Consider the following 7,571-nt stretch of genomic DNA (forward strand, 5'->3'; position numbering starts at 1 on the left):
CACACATGTTGTCATCATTTTTCTTCCTTCTCTAAACCTAAGTCCATAATCTTCTCACATATCTGCCATTTTTATATTATTAGGCTGTGCTGGCTCTGTTTGGTTCAAATATCTTACCCACTTGGTAGCAAGTGGTTCTGACTGTTTCTTGATGTTGATGCAAATTTGTTGTGAAGAAAATTCGAAATTAAAATATTTTTCTTTTATTTCTCGTTTTGTAACCCTTTCTTTAAGCTAATGGAAGCCACATAGCTGATGCATTAATACTACAGGGTCATTTAAATAGGCTGAAAACGAGCCAACCCGCGAGTAATTTTTGAGCCAACATGCGAGCCAATTTTCGAGCAAACTCGCGAGGTATTTTTTCAAGCCAACCCACGAGCCATATTTTTTAGACAACCCGCGAGCCAACCCGACTCGGGTCAGGGTGGGTTGGGTTTTTCTGGCTTTTTTTTTTTAGCCAACCCTAACTCAGCTAATTTTTTCGGGTTGAATGCGGGTTGGGGCGGGCCTGGCCGGGTTGGCCTGTTTTGCCAACCCTATGGAGAATTCTCTATAAACTTGGAGCTTATTGAAATTTGTTATCTCACCCCGTTTGGGGACATTATTTCAGATGTACAGATTGCTGGTGAGCTTACACGAGGCAGGGATACAACCCGTGGATAGAGTGTATCGCGGACCGGATTTTGGGTAGCAGTATGCTACTATTATTTTAGAGGATTGTTATTTTGCATTAGTATTCTATTGTTTTGAGGATCATGATGTCTGATCCATTACTTGTATATGGCATGTATATGTCTTGTACATGTTTCCGTTTTGATGCATGTACAATTGTGTATTCAGGCATGCTTATATGATGATGTAGTATTTAGTTATGTGTATGTGTTGATTTTGCATGCTGTTAGATTTAGTGGCACAGAGCCAAGTTATGTATGCGCCCATGGATGGATATATGATCCTTTATGGATACCTAGTATTTCTGAAATCATGCACTGTATAAACTATTTATCAAGATACCTTGAGAGTGAGATTCTTAAATCCCCATTTGTCCGATTTACGTACGTTACTTTGTCTGAATTTCGTTTCCATCAAATGAAAAGTAAACTAGAAGATGTATGCAATATTAAATATCATGTGAAAGGGATAAAAGAAAGAAAAAAAGTTAGTTCATATTTTCGTAAGTTAATTCTTCCGCTGTTTTTATTTAGTATCATATGTGTGTCAACTGAACTGGCTCGAAACGTGGATGTTACAAATAATATTTAAATTCAGGTTCTACAAAGTATATCAATGTTGCTGATCCGCTTGATAAAGGAACAAGTTATCATAACAAGAATTAGGATCCGTAACAAAACCATAGTTAAAAATGTAATTGAATTAAGAAGAGATGTATTTATCTCATGTTGCATGAGATAATTATCTCATGCAACAAAAATAAGATAATAAAATCTATTATTTTATCTCTGTTGCATGAGATAAACATGAGATAATTATTTCCCACTTAAGAATTATCGTAACAAGTTATCATTTTAACTAGTTTATTTCGAGGTGGTAGGTGTAAGTTCAGGTATAAAGTAATTGAAATTAAGGTACAGCATTGGCTCGTATAGCTCAGTGGTAAAGCGACAGTCTTGTAAACTGAAGGTCTATAGTTCGACCCAGCAATGGGGGCAAATCTTTTAAGAATAGTTAAAAACCAAACACTCGTCAATTACACAATTATTCACAAACATGAGTGAAGAAGAAGAAGCAAATTTCTCAACGTGCTTGTTCTGCTTCGATTCATGAATGGCTTCGAGGCTTCAAAAACTGCTAACAAAATCACCAGCAGCCACAAGAATCATCACTTTCTTGCAGCACACCTCACAAGCGGAAGAAGAAGCCCTTGCACTTCGTCGTTGCCCCTTCATCGAGGTTCACCAACCCATTCATCCAAGTTCATCAACACATCACTTGGGCTCGTCCCGTTCCAACGTTATTTTTCCTAGCTTCCCATTTGGGTTTTCCTCAAACCCCATTTGGGCTATTGGGTCTCAATCGAATGAGGCAGAGGACGTGGATTTTGAAGGTGATGAATCGGGGACATTGTGGGCTGATAGTGTGAAGAAGAAGCGGAAGAGGAAGATGAATAAGCATAAGTACAAGAAGCTGAGGAAGCGTTTGAGGAGACAGAAATAGGTGAGTTGAGTCTGAGTTGATGCTTTTTTTTTTTTTGGTAGCAATGAAATCATAATGCATCGAACTTTTGAACTTGATGAATCCATTAGTCTGTTATTGATTTTTTTTTTTTTTGGGAAAAGTTCATAAACCCTGTTTACTCTTTTATCAATTACACCCGTAGTTTTTTTCCATTCACGTCTCACTTTAACACGGTTAATGATTAATAATTGAGTTAACTTGTCCATTTTACCCGGTGTTATCTCTCTCTCACCTTCAATCCATCCACCCTTTGGCATGTGTGTCCCTTTTGAAAACAAATGGCAGATTAAAGAGCTGAAGATTATTTTGGTGTCATCTGGTGCTGTTGGCCTTGGTCGCCAAAGGTTCAGATAACAGCAGGTAGGTTAGGAAATACCTTTGTTTAGTTGCTCTCAGTATGTATACATAACCTTCAAAATGCTGTTTGAAGGGTATGCATAATAATAGCTTCTTCTTTTTTTTAAAATCCTATTTTTTGAAGCTGGTTGAAATAATAAGTTATTTGGGTACTTTCATGGGACTGTTGTAGTTTAGCTGACGTTCAGAAGCCACAAGTTGAACTTGATGGTAAGGCTTGTGCGGCTGTTGGACTAAACAGCCTCATGGCTCTTTATGATGCTTTGTTTAGTCAGGTATTGGACAAAACACGCCCCACTTTCTCTTGTTGAATTTCTTAACACATGTAGGTGGTCTATGTATTGTTTACCCTTTAAGCCTAATGGGCTGAGGAGGCACGTTAGAGATATATATAAAACCATTAATGTAACCTCACTTATCAGCTTAAGTTTTTGGGTTGAATTGATTCTTTACATGATATTAGAGGTTCAGTGACCTCAAGGTCACGAGTTCAATCCTCATCTCTGCCCTTTGTAGTGGAATTAAATAAGCACAAAGTAAACCAAATATTAGGCCTGTGCAATATCCACGCTTCAAAGCCCAAAAGACTCTTGCTTGAGAGAGTGTGTTAGAGAGTAATATAAACCATTAAAAACCCAATAGCTCAAGCTTTTGGGTTGAATTGGTTCTTCACATGGTATCAGAGCCTCAGTGTCACGGGTTCGATCCTCACCGCCCCTAACCTTCTCTTGTGCAATTTCTAAGTAGAGGTAGGTGGACCTATGCATTGTCCACCCTTTAAGCCCAATGGGCTCTCGTGCAAGGGGGTGTGTTAGAGATATATAAAAATCATTAATGTAGCCTCACCCACCAACTTATGCTTTTGGGATGAATTGGTTCTTTACATAGTATTAGAGTTTCAGTAATCACAAGGTCACGATCCTCGCCCCCCCCCCCCCCCACTTTGTAGCGGAATTAAATAAGCACAAGGTAAAACAAAAATTATGCCTGATCAATATCCACGCTTCAAGCCCAAAAGACTTTTACTTTACTTGAGAGGATGTGTTAGAGAATAATATAAATAATTAAAAAGGCTCTCACCCAACACCTTAAGGTTTTGGGTTGAATTGGTTCTTTACATTGTTGATTGATCTTAGTGACTCAACTGACATCTTAGGCAATGCCATTTGGATGGATTGAAGGTGAGAGAGAGATAACAAAGGGTAAAATGGTCAAGTTAGCTCAATTATTTTTTTTTGGGAAAAATGTAAATATATATTAACCCAAAGAGATACAATATAGCTGGGGCATACCCCGCAAATCAAAAAAATAATAAGAGTCAACAAATGGGCCTAGTGCAGAAGCCACTGTAAGCTAAACCACTAAGAACATATGCCTAATACAAGTGGGTTAGATGTGAATGTCTATACACAAGAAACTGAATCTTGTCAATAACATCATTTACAAAAAACGATTTGTGATCAAAAAGAGCACTATTCCTGCCTAGCCAAATACAATATACGGTAGTAGCCAAAGCCAAACATCTTTGCTTGCCTATGATGCCCGAGACAGCTCTGCAATGTATAAGCTTGTTGATTGTGCCTTGAAGTGAAATGTTTCTCTTTGGAAAAAGACTCCAATCTCTAATTACCGACCAGACCTGTAACACAAGTGGGCAAGAAAAAAATAAATGACTATTTGTCTCCATTTCAGATTTACATAGAAAACAAGTCTGGCCTTTGTTCAAGTAAGGAGCTTTGTCAAGTGTTAGCAATCTATTATTCACAGCTAACCAAAAAATGAAGCTCATCCTCGGAGGAATTGAGGCGTTCCAAACGACATGATTCCAAGGAACTTTGGGGTTCTGCTTCCTGAAATATGCATATGCTTTGCTAGCACAAATTTTATCTCCCTGAACCCAAGATAGCAGCATAGTAGCAGCATTACCTTGACTGTTTTCTTTGGAAATGATGGTGTCCCCAATGTGGTAAATTCTCTTCATGAAGACTGAATCCGATGGGGAGGCAACACAAGTTAGCTCAATTATTAATAGTGTTAAAGGGGGGAATTGGATGGGGAAAAATCACATGGGGTAATTGATAAGAAAAAAAAACATAGGAGTGTAAATGATAAAAGAATAAATCATAGGGGGATTTATGAGCTTTTCCTTCTTCTTTTTTCAATTTTTGTAAAACTGTTATCGTGGCTCCTTCTATTAGTCTGTAGTGGGAGGGGAAAAAAAAAAATTTGCAAGGTTCAAGTTTTGGATTCAATTGTTGACTTGTGTGCTCACGAGAAGTAAGTCACAATGTTTTTGGTTGGAAATTGTTTGATATTTCTTAGTTTTGGAGATAAATAAAGATTTAGTTCCTTTTAATGTGATTTTTGGGAATGAAACTGTATTGAAACAAATGTTAAGCAATCAGCTTAACGGTCTCTGTGCAGGGCAATCAATAAAAAGTCTTGTCATTGATGGATGAAATTTATTCCTTTGTTTTGTTTTATTTTAACTATGCATTTATGATTCGTTTGGTAAAGAGGGCAGAGGGGTGTTTGTTTTGATATCAGTAGCAGGATGGAGAATTTGTTTGTGATGCATTGCAAACACGTTATTTGGACCTAATAGAATCTAGTGCATTGCATATGATTATTGATTGTCATAGATTTTTGAGATAAGGTCTCAGATTTGAATTCTTCACTTTCCGCTTGCATTTGAGAAACTTGTATCAGAGAGTGGAATTTATACATATACTTGCACATACATGCAATATATATATATATATATATATATATATATATATATATATATATATATATATGGGCCAGGATCATTTTACATCAGTGTAAGTTACACTCTCAATCTTGTCCGTTGATCCCACTTATATCTAAGGGCTCAAATTTTTTAGTAATGTGAGCCATTGGATACAAGTGAGTCAATGGTCAAGATTAAGTGTAAGACTTCTAACTCTTACACCGGTGTAAGAATATCCTACCTCTATATGTATATACGGGTTCGATTTTTCTGCAGTCGCTTCACGTGCAGCAATGACAAATTTTTCATATATATAGATTAAAGCATTTAATGTGAAGAATCATAACCATACAAAAGGTAAAAACATTAAATGTGGAGAATCATAACCATACACCTGTCATTGCTGCATGTACAACAACTTTAAATATGATTTTTACCTATATATATATATATATATATATATATACTACGATGGTGCTACTTTGCCTAGGAACTGTGACTGGATTTATCGTGACCAGATTTTGCATGTGCATGGATCCTATGGCACATGAAAAAATCTCATAAAAGAGGACGAGGATGAAATTTTTACAGAATTATACATGGGTGTTTAGAGTGCAGGATTTCAGATTGTTCCATGATTTATTAAGTGTTACTTTCTAATTCTGTTTTTAAGTTATAGCCACAGTAAGTTGTCAAGTGTGAACAACAATGAGTTAATTTAATTTCTTTGATTTTCTTTTTGCTATGCATTGAGTTGTTTCAGAAATCAAATACTCTGGTTCAGTTTCCTTCGACTATAAAATGTAGAATACAAAATGCAAGGGACTGTCAAAGAAAAAATTAAATATAAACTAGATATGACTGCCTTTTTATGTGATATGCTGACAGTAACTTTGTTATTTCTTCTAAGTAGCAGCACTTTTCCTTTCTTTAAGGATTTATGCTTCATTTTTTTCATTAATCTTTCTTTCCCTTGCCTCCACTGAGTGCATGTTAGATTCTAATTGTAGCTTAAAAGATTAGTGGACAATTCCAATAGAAATCTCACCTCTGTTGTTTCATCGAAAATAATGTTTCCTTCCCATTTTCAAATTTTATTGCAATCGTCTATATGTAGTTGCAGTCATATAATGAGATTGATGAGTAGGTATATTAAACTTTTACCTATGAAACCATAAGAAGGCAAATGTGCTTCCAAAATAAGGCTGCTTCAATGCCTTGAACAGTGCTTATGAACTCTAATTTATGGGTTTGGGCTGTTTGAAATAAATCAAGTATGAAATAGAGTTTTGAGAGTCAGACTAACATTAATAGGTTACTATATTGATTAAAATATGTGTGTCCAGGTTTGAAGAATTTCGGAGAAAACACAGATGAAAAAATTATCTTCAGTCAGAGCAGAAGTAGATAGTCAAGGGCCTAGGCATTGTTGCAAGGGTTTCATGTAACATAACACCTTGAATTACAGAGGAAAAGAGTTCTAGGGTATGGAAATTGTCCAAGATTTGAAAGAATTACATTGATGTTTTGACCATTTGTAACCTTAATTTTTTTATGTTCCTTGTAAAAAGCTGATACCTTCTGTAAATGTAATAGGAAACAAATTATATGCTTGCTGTATTAGTATAATCAATCCCAAAACTAAGGGATTTAATTGTGTATACTATAATTATAAATCAAGACGCTTATAGAGGATTTCTTTACACCAGAAAAACTCTAATTCAATGTTAAGTAAACGTTAAATGTTATTTTAATGAGTTTTAAATTTGGATAGTTTATGAGTCATGAGTTTTATATTTATTTAGGAGTTTTAAGAGTCAGTCGTTATTTAATGTTATTAGTGTTGAAGTGTCTTTTTAGTTTCATGTGTTAATTAAAATATTGAAGAGTCATGTCTCTTGGTGAGTTATGAGTAGTTAGTGATGTTATGAGGGTTTATGAGACTCTTGATTAGCCTTGTAATGAGTCTCTTCATTAGTAGAGTCTCTTCATTAGTACTTTCCGTTTTTTGTTTTGCCTATTAATAGGCTTGATGTAATGCACAATTTGGAGAATAGATTTGACAACAGAAAGTTCTTCATAGATATACTTGTGTGGTTGTCACTTGCATCTGTGTGTAGATACCAAATTCTAACAAATTGGTATCAGAGCTATAGAGAGTGTAAGTAATATGGCGTTGCCTAAATTGACAAAAGGGAATTACGAGAATTGGAGTATCCAGATGAAGGCTCTTCTCGATTCCCAGGAAGCTTGGGAGGTCGTCCTGGAAGGCTTTGCAGAACCA

This window comes from Gastrolobium bilobum, unplaced genomic scaffold (genome assembly GCF_033153095.1).
Source record: "Gastrolobium bilobum isolate Gb01-03AN ecotype WA unplaced genomic scaffold, APGP_CSIRO_Gbil_v1 utg7961, whole genome shotgun sequence".
In the NCBI taxonomy this organism is placed as follows: domain Eukaryota; kingdom Viridiplantae; phylum Streptophyta; class Magnoliopsida; order Fabales; family Fabaceae; genus Gastrolobium; species Gastrolobium bilobum.